Below are 16,259 nucleotides of genomic sequence, written 5' to 3' on the forward strand. Positions count from 1 at the left end.
GGTGTCTGCAAGCTCTACCACCCGTAACATCAGGGCCTGACCTCCTGGCTTAGGAAGGTCCCAAAGGCTGATTGCTAGGGCAGGGAAACTGTGCAGAACACAGAAATTTCACAGTTTCTTTGTAAATTGGCATGTGACCATGTTTAGGAATGCCACCTTCTCTGTGGATTGTAAGCACGTTGGCTGCATGGCTCTAATGATGCTCGAATGCTGGTGTTGTCGACACCAAGTCACCTTCTGTATGCCTCAAGTTCTGTGCGAGCAGAATATAAGAAATTCCTAACATTGCCGTCACAACAGCCAGCCCAAAGGGCTTTGCAGTTAAGACCATCCTCCCTGGAATGGGTACACAGACTCTTAGAATTGCTGCAGCTGAAATTTCTTTTTCCAGTTCATTAATGCAGACTGGTTCAGCCTGGCCCCCATGTGAGCAGTCTGGGTTTGTGTACTGTTGCTCCTCTGTTCCCAGCTGTTGCAGCTTCCTATCGCCACAGTGCTGCAGCTGGCCCCCAATCGAAAGCACCTCCTTCTACCTCTTACCCTTCCCAGTCAGGCCTCTTCTCTCAGGGCACAGGCTGTGCTGTGCTCTACACCAAAATCTCCTCCCTGCCAGTTAAAGCAGCAGCAGCTCACGCCACTTTTACACCTGTCACATCACCTCTGCTCGCTTCACCTGTGGCACAGAGGAATCGGCAGTGAGGACGGGCTGGGGTGCAGGGCTGGGGGCTCCCTGACCAACACACCTCTTGGCCGTGAGGTGCTTTGGAGGCATCCAGGGGTTCATAGGAGACCACAGGATAGGAACAGTCTGCGGTTCCCACTGTGGCATCTCTCACCCCCCCCACCCACTCATCCCTGCTGCATCCCCCGCCTTGCCTCCCCAGGCAGCTAGAGACAAGGCTACGAAACCGAGCTTTCCCTCCCACCACTGCTGCTAGGGAAAGACGTCAGACACGTGTGCTCACCCCCGTACACCAGCGCGGGTGGGATGTGTCCCTCTGCCACAGCCCAGCAGCAGGCCGTGGGAGGGGGCAGGGAGCATGGGGAACGCTGCTTTGGTGGTCACTGCCCAGAGGCAAGCTACGGCAGGCTGTTGCCCTCCTGACAGCACAGGGCTCTCCAGCCTCAGCCCCGTCCCATCCCAGAGCAGCACGCTGTGGGATGCATGAACGCACAAGGAAAACGGCTGCTTTGCGTCACTGGAAGCGGAGAAGGACATGACAGGGGAGCTGTGAGGATGTGCTGCTGGGCCAGCGCCTCTCCTGTCACCGCCGCCTTCCCCCGTCCACCTGGCAGAGGCTAACAGCATCCCACTCGTCCCCTTCTCCGTGTCTCGCAAAGCCAGCCCAGCACCACGGGAGTGGGCACCACGGGAGTGGGCTGGCAGAGCCGCTGGGTGTGCAGGGGCACGCTGGGCACAGCGCCGCCCGTCTTTCTCATGGGGTCCCCACCCCAATACACCTCTGCGCCCCCCCCCCCCCCCCCCCGCTTGGCAGACGGCGTCAGTGAGGAGCTGGAGCAGCTCCCACACCCCTGAGAAGCACCAGCCAGGGTGGCACCGGTCCCCAGCTGCCCTGGTGACAGTTCTGCCCAGGCAAGCAGCCCCGGCCCCGAGCGGTGCCCAGCTCCCTGGCACGCTTCCCCCACACCCCAGCCCCGAGCGCTCTTTGCACAAACCCCCTTCCAGTGCAATCCCACACCGCTGATTTCTTCTGCGGTGCACCCGTTAGAGGGTAAGATTTCCTTCCACTAATGAGGGCTGCATCTTCTCCACATAAAGGCGTGCTTTGATTGAATTATGGCTAATGAGCTGGGAACGGAGAGCCCTGGAAGGACCATTTGGGTCTGAGTTCGGGTGAATCAGCCCAGCACGTGCCTGACGCTGCATGCAGCCATATTTCCTGTCCCAAGGCACTGACTATGACCTGACCTCCTTAAAGGACACATGGAGAGGCCACATTTGTCCCCATAGAGTCCCCCAGCCAGCACTGGGATTCCCAGGAACACTGTCCCACAGCATCCTTTGAGGAAGTATTTCTTTCCCATGTCTCTGCAGTGCGCTGCCTGGCTTCACGCGTGACCACAGCCATGGCCCTCGAACCAGCCCCCAGAGGCAGCCTCCGAGGAGAGAGCATCTCTTCCCAAATTAGCCCTGACGAGAAGGATGACTCACCATTCTGCCACACAGTTAATTCGATGCTCACGTGGAAATCTTCTCAAGTGGACGTACCTCCAGGCTGACCCAGTCACCTCTCTGCCTCTCTTGGATGAGGCAAAGATGAACTTTTCCAGGCAAAGCAGCTTTGGTATGTTGTTGCAGTTTCTTGCGGAGCCTGCTCCTCTCTGAACCGATGCTCTGTCAATGCCAGCACATTAATTCAGCACATTCCTCAGCCCCAGCTTCATACAACTCGTACAATTTTCCCATGCTCTCAGGTGTTTTCCACTTATGCATGCACCTACACCATCAGTGGAATTTTGTCATTTCTAAGTGCTTGGAAGTTCCTAATAATTTTGGGGGGGTTGGTTGGGTTTTTCTTTGCTTCAGCCCTCAGTTTATAGGGCTGCCTACTTCTTCTGTTACTACCCAGACGAAAATATTTCATCTTGTAGCAAAGGAAGAATTTTGTTCAGCACAAATGGACTTTTTATTTTCTCCTGGTTAGGGTTTGGTAATGAAATAAGCGTGGGTTTTTTTGTCTGGCTATTGTTCTTTGTGGGCATCAGACAACAGAAAAAGCTATAATTTGAGTAATTTGCCTTCAGTTTGCCAGATCTCTCTCCATCGTCCATCTTGATTAACAGCTCCTTTCCTCTTTATCACTAAGAAAATTTTGAGTAGGACTGGACCACAAACCAAGCCAACACATGCCTGTTTACTGTTGCTTTCCCAACACTGAAACCACTTTGAAATGTCTCATTTAGCCACTTTTAGTCCATTTAATACGGCTTTTATGACATTTTAAGCCAAATATTGATAGCAAGTCATATTCATTTATAAATCTCTTTCACCACCACAACTCCTTCATAAAAGCACTATTAAGCTTATTAGAAAAGGTCTGTTTTACCATTAAATCACATCAACTGGTATCAATTATATCACCACCTTTTCAAATGAGCCTTTTGTCTTCCATTGTAATAGCGCTGCTGCACTGATCAAAAGGTTAATAGCTCTTTGACTATATAGCTCATCCCGTCTTACAGCATGGCTTTCTTCCAGTCTCCTTTTATTCTAAAATGTATGAAAAACAACCGCTCTTTGGCCTGAGAGGTTTTTAGCCTATTCCTCCAAGAATCTTGGAACAAGTCAGTTGCACTGGGTTGGTATAAACTGTGTAGGTCATCCCCAGGGCAACATAGCCCCCGGGCAGGGACACACTCACTGACTTTTGCAAGGGACACTGAGCAGACACTTGCACTGTGTCCCAGCTCTGCCCGCAGCTCCTCTGGAAGTCTCCCAGTGCCAGACCCCAGCACTGCCATTGCTGCTTCTGTCCCTGAAATGCCTGGGGGCGTGAAGCAGGTGGTTTTGTCCTGTCTGGGTGCTGCCAGCCCCTCCCCAGCCCACAAACCCCAGCTGAAGCACAGCACCCAAGAGCTGGGTGCTGCTCCCATGGAGCCAGGGCGGCTCTAGTGAGACACGTGCTACATACTGCTTGTGGTGAAGTACTTCACCCTTGACAGCAACCAGGTCCAAGTATTTTCACTCCATAGTTTGACCTGATATATAGTGACGTGAATGTAGCTGCTGTTGTTTTAAATGCACCATTCTGTGTTCTTTCATGTGCTTTTTCACAAGCTGTTTGCACTTATTATTTGAAGCTTACTGGGAAATCCCCTGTTGAGACAGGAACTGTGACAGGTGATGGTGGGACAGCTCAAATGGACCCCTGTGGGCCCATCACCATGTAGCTTTCAGCTTTGCGCACACATCGCCTGGGAATGTCTCACTTGTGGGCTGATGGATTCACCCGAATGTGCCTGAGGTGCAGGGAGGAGATGGCATAAAGGGAGGCAGGAACCGGGTGGATGCGTCAGAAATGAAGATGCCTTCATGTAGAGAGCACAACAAAATCACCTCTCATGCCTTCTGCACCTTCCTTAGCAACCCAGCTGTGCAGTGATTTCTTTTCTACGGCCTTAAAAAGCCCAGCTTCTTAATGTGGTGCAGCTGTCTTCTGCCTGGGCAATTGCTAGAGGATGCGAAGTTACAGGCTGCCAGGTTAAATCTTTCCTCACTGCAGATCTAGTGAGATCTACTGTCTTAACCGTAGATGGACCTACCTCCCTTCCCTCTTATCTTTCCAGCAGCAGCTGAGCAGGATTAGAGCTGATGGGCCCATGCCAGGGAACAAAGGCTAGAGCTTTATTCAGAAGTGCAAAGCCCAGGGGATGTTTTGTTAGTGGGGTCGTGGCTCAGCATCCAAAGCAAGTTGCTTACTGCTCTGGTCACAGTGTAGTTGTTTAATTCTCTAAGCCCACTTACAAAAGGCAGCTTGGAAGCAGCAAGCATCTGTCAATGCCTGTCTCAAGGGTATGCCAGTTATTTAAAAGGTGATGTCTGACAAGTCTGCAGATGGGGTTACAGAGCAGCATGATTGCAGGCGAAAGAAACACAAAAGCAAGGACAAGCACCTGCAGCAGAGAAACAGCATCCATTCAAAAGCACTGCATCATGCCAGCCTGCTGCATACAACGGCTGAGTTGACTTGGGGTAAAAGTAAATGCTCCTGATGTGGCCCCAGCCTGAAGGGCAATTCTAAAAGGTGACAGGCATTCAAGGGGTGAGCCAGCCCTGATGGGCAGCTAGTTTAGAAGTCACAAAAAGGAAGCAGCAAAATTAAACTGCACTGAAAACAGTTGATCCTAGCCTGAAGTTCCTTGATCTATGTCTTGGAGATGAACTGGACAGAATAAAACTGCAAGTGGAAAACATCCATTGTAGAAAAAATGTGGAATTGCTACACTAGGAAAAAGTCACTTGCTTTGGAGGCTGGTTGCATAGGAATGCATACAGTATATAATAGACATGCAAGGACTACTGGAAAAGTCAGTGCTCGGTGAGCTCTGCTTTGCCAAGACCTTTTGCCATTTAAAATTTATGTTGCAGCACTGCTGAAAATCCAAGCAGACCTGAGCGTCACTGTGCCACAGAGGGGAAAAAAAAAAAAAAAAAAAGCAGAGAAAGAGCTGTGAGCAAAATCTATGGCACATGGTACATGGCTGTGCTCTGCAGCTGATGCTCAAATATCACGCTGAGAGCGACAACATTTAATGCTGCATCATTTAGACATTTCTGCTTCTTCCAGAACAGAAATAAATGTTCAATGTTGTTACATTTCATCCTTCTGGACTCCTCTGGAGGATGCACATGGCTGAGACCTTACTGTCTCTTCCGAAACAGTGTTTGCCTGTCTTTCTGGTACTCTGGATGCAGGCTGGATGCTAAAGACTGCAATTACTGGCTCAGCAGGTGAGACTGCTGCAAGCTGCTATCCCAAGGCACATTTGTGCCTTGGTGTTTCAGCTAGAAATAAGTTTCAATGTGGAAAGAGAAAACATGGGCTTCTACACCTGTTTTGAATCTAGCCTCCAGTATCCATTACAGGCTCGTCTAACACAGGATCACTTGGATCACACAGGAATCTGACCAAGACCTATTGCAGCAAAGCTGCAGCAATCCTTAGACCATCGTTCACAGATAGCCTGTTATCTTACAAGGAGATAATGCAAAAATCAAAAGAGATGCTGCCTTGGATAATCTCAAAGATGGAGCCACAGATGGAGCTACAGATGGACCTGGACTTTCTCAGATCAAATATGTTCAGATCCAGGGTGCTGTTTCTGACCTCTGGAGAGACATGCTAGCTCAAAAGACACAGCTCTGAAAGGAGCTGTGCTGTTCAGCATTATCATGGTATAAGTTGACTGCCGTGATGTACAAAGTTTATCTTATTTGGGCATCACAGGAAATTGCAAGCCTCTGATGAGGGCAGCTCCAACAAATTCTGTTTCCTCATTTTGTGAAAAAATGCTGCAGTCCCAGTCAGTCCAGCTAAACTTCCACAAAACCCTCACATGAGATTGCCGCTCAGCCCAAGTTCATGGGCTTGTCCCAGCTGGAAAGGCTTGCCAGGCACAGACCCTGGTTTGTTACACAGTGTTAGATTCCCATAAAAACATGCCCAATATCCAATTAGCCAGCAAATCCTACTGGGGTATGGCTTGTCCTCTCCCTCTGTCGCTGAGATAGCTTCATGCCATGACCACACTGCTCTCTGCATTCACCTCCACCCCGTGAGATGTACCCTACCACTTGGCTGCCAGCAGAACCCAGTATGTTCCTCCTTTGCCCTCCGAGCACTGGTGTTTCAGGGTGCCTGTGGAGGGATGGCCAGGCTGAGGATGGATCCACACTGGCCAGAAATGGGAAAGGCTGGGGCCATAAGAGCTGGAAAGGGGAGAAGAGTGGTCAGCGAGGTACAGGGGGGCAGGAAGCTATATGAGGAGAGGCCCCAGCCACGAGCTGTGGGAAGGAGAAGGACAGGTCCCACGGCATCCGGACAAGACAATCCTTGGGAACACTGTCCAGCAGCCAAGGGTCTCCAGGGACACTCGGCTGTTTCTGGAGGGAGCACGTGCGTGGGCTGAGTGGCCTCACTGCCCTGCAAGGGAGGTCACCAAGAGCTGAAACCAGTGCCCCAGTGCTTTGGGACAGCGTGGCAGGATCTCTGGGGGAGCTGTGCCAGGCACATGCCTCCAGCATGACCCTTTGCTCGGCAACATCCCTCTCTTTACTGTTATCTTGTACTTGAGATTCATAATGGAGATTCACTTATGTTCTGAGTGAAAGCAGCTAAAAATAGCGCTAATATAACACGGATGAGAGATGAATTTACAAAATGGATCAAGAAAGCCCAGAAGCCCCTCAACAGTCATTATGTGCTCCCACAGCCTCCAGACATGCTTTCAGCGGTAAATGCTCTTGCTGTTTGTTAGGCAAAGAAGGAAATTGCCTAATACAGTCACAGATGCTGGGAAAGCTTTATGTTGAAGTGATTTCTTTTTGCCCTTTCTTTTTTCAACATCCCTCTCTCTGTTACCTACCTTGTAAGCCTCCTTCCTTCAACCAAAATAGGTGAGGCGTAGTTGCCAGCAGGCATGCAGAGCATCTGGTAAGCTTTCGCATCAAACCTTGCACTGGGAGAGAACAGACTGGTCATTTGTCATTTTCTAAGTCAGTATCAAGCTTCAGTGAGGCATTTCTTCCTTGTCGGAGGCAGACGCTGCCAAAAGCATGGATGGCTTTTTTCAGGCTCATCCTCCATTAGGGCGCTGTGATTTCTCCCCTCTCTGTCCCTTCTGATGTGAGCTAGTTCATCTGCAGCTCAACCTCTGAATAAGCACTATGGATTTGTGAAAGTTTTAAGCACTTGTTGGTGAAAGACAACCAGAAGGCTGAGGAGGTGAAACAGCCAAGAGCTCAGGCTACCACGACACCTGGATCCCTGGTGCTCGTGCTCCTTTGGATGGTGTGACAAGTACTCCTGGTTGCACAGTGGCCCAACTTCAGAAGGATGGGGGCTGGGGGGGAACATAGAAAGAAACCTACTTGCACCAGACAAGCTGCCTAGACACCTCTTGCAAGCTGCAGGTGCTCCAAGTTTAAGCCTTATCTTAAGAAAAACAGCCATTCCCCCCTCAGAGTTCAGCCTTTTGAATCAAAGGGCCAGGGTGACACCCTGCCCTGGCGCTGCCTCTCCCGTCTCGCACCCATGCTGGCTGTATCCGCACTCTGCTCTGCACAGACCCTGAGCAATCCCAGCCCCGCTGTGAGGCTGATGCAGGGGAAGTGCCTAATTTATTTTATTTCCCCCTCCAATTGTTCTGGAGGTTTTTGGGGGTGCTTACTTCTCCTATTCTAATAGGCAAGGGCTCCAGGGAAGCTACCTTGCAGTCTGAGCTGTATTTAGAGTGACAGGCAACTGATGCAAAACAAGCTTAAAGGCAGTTTGAGAAAGATAAGTTGGATAGAAGCCTGGCTCACCCCTCCCTATGCCCACAATAAAGCCTTTGATGTGTCCCTTCTCTGCACTTGATCACGTTCCTGCTGCCTCTGTGATTCATGTTACGCAACTGATTGACTTTGCAAGATATGAGAACAAAGTGTCTCCTTGCCCTGCTCCCTGATGCGCGTTAAGTGTGTTAGATTGGAAGGCTGAAGCAGAAATCAAAACAAGCCCTCAAGCCTGGTTTCTCTGCTAATCACTGGTGCTCATATCCTTGTTAAGCTAAGGGACTCTGTGCTAAATCTAAATCTAAAGGCACCACCCTGGGCATGCTTCCATTGGTCTGTAGAGCTGTGCTGTTGCAGCTTCCCAGCTTTCTGTACCAAGCAAAAATTGTGTTCCAACAGGATTTTTCTCTTTGAGGGTTAATGACCAGCTCTTGAAGCAGCCTCTGATCAATGAGATGTGAAGGGAGTAAGCCAGGAGGCAGAGAGGCCAGCTGTCTTGCCAGTTGCATCCCAATTACAAAAAGTAAAAAAAAAAATCATGGAGAGAGGAGTGGGACAAAGGGCATCACCTGCTCAAGCAGCACTATTACCCCTGAAAGCATGGCTCAAGGTATTTCTCATGAAAGCTCATACTGGTGCTGCTCAAGAACGCAGTGCCCAAAGGCCAGCATATTCCAGATTAACATCTACAGTCTGGTGCCACATCTCCAGGGCTGGTCTGTCAAAAGGACTTCACACCATGATGCTCATACTAGGAGGGAACAGACACTGTCAACAGATGATGCGCTCTCCTAGCCAAACACCACATCATGTGCTTTTATAGCCAAAGCACATCAACATGCTAGTGCCGAGCTTAACAGTTACTCCACTACATGAAAGCTGGTGTCGACAGAAAATATTTTTGCTTCTGTTTTTCTCAATTTTTCCTGTATCCAGCTGTGGATTGCCTTCACTTATGGCTCCTGGATAATAGAAGCTGAATCCCGCTGTGCTGTTTTACTGCTTTTTAAATTCTCTAATATATGTGCACTTGGTCCAAAACCCATCAGTCCAGTACAGGGGGCAGGCTGGACTCCGTCAGCAGCAGAGACCAAAGTGGGCTCAAATTTTAAAGAAATTAGCTCTAAAATCCTGCTTGTCTTTGTTCTGTATGAGTCACACAAGGTAATGTGCAGCAGAGGCTAGAAGGGGAATGGGGACAGCTCTAAGAATGGAAGGATATATTCCCCCCCCCCCCCCCCCCCCCCCCTTCCATATCCCTTTCATATATTGTCTGGAATTATTCCTGAGACTGCAAGGGAAAGACATGCTACCCCCCATCTGAGATCAACAGAGCCTTACAGCAAATACTTCAGCCTCACAGTGCCTGCTTTCTATCACAGCAGAACAGTAACAGTCCCTGAACCCCAAACCAACACTCAGCACATGCTCAGGTGTTATTATACAGGGACATGGAAGCTATTCCCAGCCAAGACTCCATCCAATTTTTATCCAGCCCTATTCCATGTTCTAGAGCTGCTGATGTATTCTCAGGAAACCTGCTACAGTACTAGTACAGAAATTTGACTATCAACCAGCCTCCACTGATGAACTAACTGGCCCAATTACCCAGAGTTTACAATTCAGTGAAGCAAATATTTTGTTTAGCTCCAAGTACATCAGATCAGACCACCAAGAAAGCTCGTGTGGTGTCACCCTCCCCCTTCTTAATCAGTCCAGAATCTCCAAATATTCAGCCATGGAAAAGCAGTGCTGAATCTGGCACGTACAGGGCTCAGCAGCAGCATAAGTACAGACTCGGTAATGAGGAAAAGCGTGGAGATTTATAATGTGAGCAATCCCGCACAGGGAATGAAGGGAGGGAGAGTGTGCTGTCCACACAGTCAGCCTGCTGAAGGTCAGTGCAGGATGAATAGATGAGTTATAGAAGCTTTCAATCAACTACGTGGCTAAGCAGATAAAGTTTTTTCCCAGGAAGTAAAAGGCCACCAGCCTGGGACCAGTGTGTACCAAGAAGCAGGACTATGCAGCCAAAAGCACGGGACAGCAGGTAACTGTGAACTTGTGACAGGGAGAAAAACAGAGGCAGCTGGGATACTGCGGCAGAGCGAAGGGTTTGCAAGACCAACAAGAAAGATGACAGACTGCAGAGGAGGAGCAACAGGGACCAAAGAACAAAGTACAGACAGGAGAACAGCAAAGGCTGGGGCAGCCTGATGTTGCTGGAGGAATGGAAGGAAAAGGTGGCTGAGGGCAGGGCAAGACATAGGACACGCAGAAAGCCAGGTACATCAGCTTGAAGCTGTACACAGTGTTCTTCTTGTTAACAGCAGCACGGGCTAAACTTTTCAGATTTGAGAATTATCTACTTCTCCTAGTCAGGACATGTTTGTTCCCTTGATGGCTTGTCAAGGAAAGCAATGGTATGTGGATTACTGCAACCTCAATGCCATTGCCTGGGCAGGATGTAGGGTCTTCTGCTGATAACATGTCTGTGCTGTGACATTACCATAGCACAGGCCTTTTGGTCATGCCATAAACACATTTTTCAGTTTTACAACCAGGAATGGCATCCTAGGAACCCGGTTCTGGGATCAGGGCTCTACAGTCTCAGCACGGGTCATACTTTGAATCCTCATTCTGTTGTTCTCCCCCCATTGTTTACACACACATTTCAATTCAGACATCACTTCAACCTTAATATTTCTATTACAAGTCTCTTATACATAGATATATGGGATAATCAGAATATTCTGCCTCATTCAGATGTTTAGTAAGAGGTCAGAAGACTGATACTGCTCTTCAAGAAGGCTGAACACCAACTGGAGAGAGTCCAGATCACAGACCTATAAGGCAAGATAGAAGAATGAGAGTTTGTTCAATCTAGAAGTGAGCAGACCAAAGGGACACAGGGTAACGATACATGAAGTGCCTAAATGTCACATCCATAAAAGGCTGTAGTTACCAAGAGAAAGATGATAAACTATTCGGTGCATCCATGCTGGTTAAGGACAAGAAATATTTGTCTGAAATTACACTAAGTCAAGATTAGATTAAGCAGCAGACAAGATTTTTCCAACTGTAAGATCACGAAGTACTAGACTAGATCACCTGTGGAAAGGCTTATGACACCACTCAGAAAAGCTCCTACTACAAATGTAGTTTATTTGCCTCTGCCTTGGATCTTGATGAAGTTCTAGATGGCCTTTCTGCATTCCCTCAGCAAGGGCTTGTTGAGGAGGTGATAAAACAGTAGTCTGAAGTTCAGCATTGATACCCACATGCAAGGATCCTAATGATCCCACCTGGCTGCCTCAGAGACAGACACAGAGCTGCTGTTGGGTAGCTGGGCCCCACTGGTTCTGTAGAGCCTGTCCTTCAACGTGGGAAGCCCAACTGCCTTTTGCAGTCTAGACCTTCCCACTCTTACCAAGCTTTGCTGCCCTTTGACCGCTGCAGGAAGCCAAGCTGGGCTGCTTCATCAAACCTATTCACTTTTTTTTTTTTTAGCTAAACAGGTTTCCACCAGCTCTGCAACACTGGGGAAAAGGAAGTTAATTTTCTAACTGGAGAAAGCAGCTCACAGTGACTACTCCCAAGGGAAAAAGTTGGTATCAGTGTTTCTGCATTTCCAGTTAATTGAGTTTACTGAAGGGTACATAACATTAGAGTGCCTTGAGCCTTGGCCAAGTTTGTAAAAGTAAATAAAGACAACTCTAGTCTAATGTTAGAAAACTGACCCTTGGATTATTTCTGAGCTCACTCCTTTCAGCAGCTAGAATGAACACTGATGCATATGATGTAAAATAAGGAGCATTGGACTCATACCTTATTAATTCAACAAGCATGTTTGACTGCTGTAGCTAGAAGGCATCTCTCCTCCAGAAGATGGGCCACAGGACAGAAGGGCAGATCCTTCCTCCCAGGGCTTGTCTGGTGACCTCTCTGCAGCTCATCAGGCTTCCAGTCACCTCAGGAGGACCCGCTGCAAAACACCCTATTAGGAAGCAGCAGGAGGGGAAATGCTCCATAAAGGGGGACAAGCGAGGAGCTGAGAACAATCCCAGCACAGACTGTAACCTCACTAAAGCACACTATCCCACAGCACCTGAGCAGGGCAGGCTGCACAGGGACTAATGAATGGTCCATCCGCAGCCCCAGGATGGACCAGGGCAAGGAGCATTTAGGGGCCCCTATTAAGTGCAGCAGGAGATGGGGTTGGAGACAAACCAACCTACAACATAGCTCAGGAGGAATCTGTGGCCCAAAGCCTGAGTTTAAATAGAGCTCCTGGTCTGTGAGCAGAGGGTGTGGGTGGGGGCCCAGGTGAAGCTGGTTTGAGGTAAGTAAGGTCTGTGAGTGCCCTCAGGGTTCTGACACCACATCTTCCCTCTGAACCTGCTCCCCATGTAGGCAAAGCCATCTCTGACCTCCCTGGGAAGAGCTGTGCCGCACTACTTACCCCAGAGACAACAACAACCATTGTGTGCTGCCCAGTTCCTCCTTGGTCCTTTCCAGCCTCATCCCTCTACCCCCTCATTGTCTGCCTGGTCACGATGCATTCCATTCGCCAGCATCCTGCTGGCTCCTCCTGTGCTCTACAAGCACATCTTGCAAATTACAGCCATCCTAACACAGCCTTTTCTGCTCAGTAGAGTCCTGTTAACCAGCAACGCTCTTCTCAGTCTCTAGTGATTCAAACCACAAAGCCATTTGTCATGCTACATCTTCTTTCCCAGCGAGTAAAAGTCAATTAGTGTTTTCAGCTTTGCTCTGAAATATCCCCGGCTCCCTCTTGCTGCTTCATGCTACCAGGAAACCATCTACAATAATGACTTGTTTGGATGTCTAGTGCTGTGTTGCAGTGAATTTCAGGCTCTCTAAACTTTCCTCTCTGTGTACCAAACACCTTAAGCAGGAGGCACGTTTTACTGCCAGAAATTCTAAGATTAATGAGGTTTTGTACCTGTCATATGGCCATTCTTTATATTTTATTTCTTATGCTCAAGAAAATAATGATGATTTTTGCTACCAGACCTTATCTCCTATCTTAAACACCTGAATTTTCAGCAATCTCTCTCATTTTCCTAATCTTTAGTAAAGGCATAAACTCTTGAAAAACAAATGCTCCAGAAGGTTTGCAGGATGTGACCTGGTGCTCTACACAGTCCAAGCATGTGCAGTGAGCACAGGTGGTCCTGTGTCCATCACTGAGTTCTGGTGGCCTGCTGTCCCCCGGGCGCCCCGGCCAGCACCAGCTGCTGTCACACGGTGCTGGCCCAGGCTCCCTGCGAGGTGGCTGGCTGCAGCCGTGTCCATGCCCAGAGCCAGGTCTGAGAGGGGCTTGAAGCAGGGGGCTGTTGCACTCAGCAGCAAATCAGCTCCCAACACAAGCTGTTGAGAGTCAAGGTGAATTTCTTTTGAATTTGTCAGTGTTAGGGTGCAATAAGGCACTAAAACTTGACTAGTGCGTAATAATTGTATTAGAGCTGCAAGGGTTTTAAAGTTAAAACAGTAATGTTTCTAAAACAGAAATTTCAGAAGTAGTGGTTTCTATCTTATTGATATTTTAATTTGAAGTTATGGCTGTTACAGCAAATTCAAATTAAATAAGTTTTTTTTTAAATTAAATTATTTTAAATTAAATGGCTATTTTAAATTAAAGAATATGCAAGTCAATTAATAAATAAAACCATATGTGCTTAGGTTCATTCCTACTCAGCAATGAATCTACACATTTGCTTAAATATTATCATATGCATTTTTGAACCATAGCCTGAGAGAAAAGGCTTGAGGACACACTTTTAATGTGCAGACCATGGGTCTCCTCCAGCAACGGCTGTCAGTCACCTGCTGATAACCGCTTCCATTTCTCAGCAAGACTCTCAGAGAACGGGCAACTTTTCTTCTGCCAGTATGATAGGACACACATTTTGTTTGGACATCGTCTCTACACTTGCTCCCAAAAGAAAAATTCCTATCTTTCCTTAAGGCTTCCAGAACCAGCTCCTGGACAGAGATGCAGCCAAGTGGTGCCCCTCCAGCTGGACAGCGGGGTACAGGTGCTCCACATCACACCTCTGCCTCAACCCCAGCGAGAAGTGCCTGGTTCAGCAGGTTTGTCATACCACCCTCTGGTGAGTAACAGAGCCACAGCGGACGAATGGCATCTCTGAGCACTCTGCTTGAAAATAGTGGCTGAGGTCTCCTACTCCACCGTGGTGTCAGTGGCCTCCCTTCCACACCACGTGAATGCCCAGACCTGTGGATTTAACCAGTCCTTCCATTTGTAAATATTCCCCCCTGGGCAGTTTGTACTGTATTATCTGCCTCAAAGAATTAACGGAATAGTAATTCCTGGTCTGTGGCAGAAATGTGGGCTGGCCTTTGATTTCCATGGCATCCTTCCTGGTACTTCCTGGGGTAAGCTGCATGCAATGCCAGGCACCTGGTGCTCCAGTGAGTATGTTCTCTAACACCCACATCTCCTGGTTGTGTGGGGCTTGCCTTGGGAAGCAATGCAGGGTGCACAAATAAAAGCCTGAGTCAGTTTTGGGGAGAAGAGCTGCTGTTTAGATGCGACTGAGCATGTGCACAGTGGAGTGTTTGTGAGGGTTTTGCTCATCTCTGATTCAGCCTAGGAAGGAGCCGGCAAGAGTCACCCAGCCTGGCTTCAAGCCCAGCTCACACAATTAGAAAAGTATTAGCTGAACTTAATAGGAAAATCAACATTAAGCAGATAGGAGCTGGTGCAGTTGTTAAAGACAATGTAGTGTTTTATCCCTGGCAGAAGCCCAGGCTAATGGAGGGCTTCCAGCATCCAGAGCAGCCTCCAAATGAAGGCTTAATTGGCCTCTGAAGCCACTCATATAATTACAAACACTTGTAATGAAGCATGAAAAATACAACAGCCCAGGACTGTGACATGGAGGGAAGAAATGATCTCATCTGTCTCAGAAAGGAAATCGAAGTTGTTTTACCTTCTTCCCAACGCCTACCTGGCCTGCAGGCTCCACTTAGGTGCTAGCTTCCAGGGCGGTGCTAAGACCAAGGGGAAATACGGCTTCTAACAGAAGGCAGAACTTCTGCCTTCCCCTGGCTGCTGGGGACACCTCTCCCACCCTCGGTGCAGGCTGGACACCAGGTGGACACTAGAATGGACTTCGACTGCCCACTGCTGGCATGCACAGCACGGCCCGGCCAGCAGCAAAACATCTGCTTTGGTGAAAGCTTTATATTTTGATTCTGCTTTAACTTTAGCTGAGTGACCCTCCGTGATTTCTGTTCAACAGCTGCTCCCTGAAACACGTGTCCCTGCCGATTACTCAGACACAGTAGCAGCAGCTGGAGCGCCTGGTCCAGGCAGAGCCATGTACGTTCCCCCTCGCACCAGGGACCTGCAGACCCTGAAAGTGTGCTCCAGAGCAAAGTGGTGAGGAGTCCAAGGTACAGCTCCCTCAGTTGCTATGCTGGATTGAGCCAAAGATAATGGGGTTTCTGCTGCTCGTTGCTCTGCAATGTTCTGGTTCACTGGGGGACAATTTGCTGGCTTGTTTGCGTTAGGGAAGTACTCTTGAGCCCTTTGGTGAGTTCAGAATCACAGAGTGAGTGAGGCTGGAAGGGAGTCAGGACCCGTCTGGTCCAACACTCACGCAAAGCAAAGGCAGCTTTGAGGTCTTGTATCCCTTTTTGGGGATCAGGTGGCATCTGGTCCCACCAAAAGAAAATCTCAACCAGGCATGTTAGGGAGGACCTAGAACTAGTTTAACTTCAATCAGGAAGGCTTCCTCCTTGCATATACCAGCAACACAGCTGTACCTCCACCACACCCAGCTGTGTCCAAGTAGCCATGCCATCACCCTGACTAGTCAGCCTACTCAGAGTTTTGCAAGGCCACAGAAATATTGGTCACTCTTTCAGCATCAGTTCAGATGACGCTGGACCACTTCACCTTATGCTTTTTCCCAACGTTGATCACTAAGGCCAGGGGCAGGAGCTGTGTGCATCCATCATTTCCCTCTATTCCTGAAGGTCACAGCTGCTAATGCAGGGAGAGAAAAATTTAAGGAGAAAAATTCCAATGTCTCCTAAGGAAGGGGAAGGCATGGCACAGAGACTACCGCCACTGCCAGAAGGACAGCAAGGAGCTGTCAGCTGGGTGCCTGTCGTGGGGTCGATAAGACACCACCGAGCAACACTTTTGTTCAGGTTGGTTTTCACCACACACTTGGGATTTGAAGGC

The sequence above is a fragment of the Falco naumanni genome, chromosome 11 (assembly GCF_017639655.2).
Source record: "Falco naumanni isolate bFalNau1 chromosome 11, bFalNau1.pat, whole genome shotgun sequence".
NCBI classification, from domain to species: Eukaryota; Metazoa; Chordata; class Aves; order Falconiformes; family Falconidae; genus Falco; species Falco naumanni.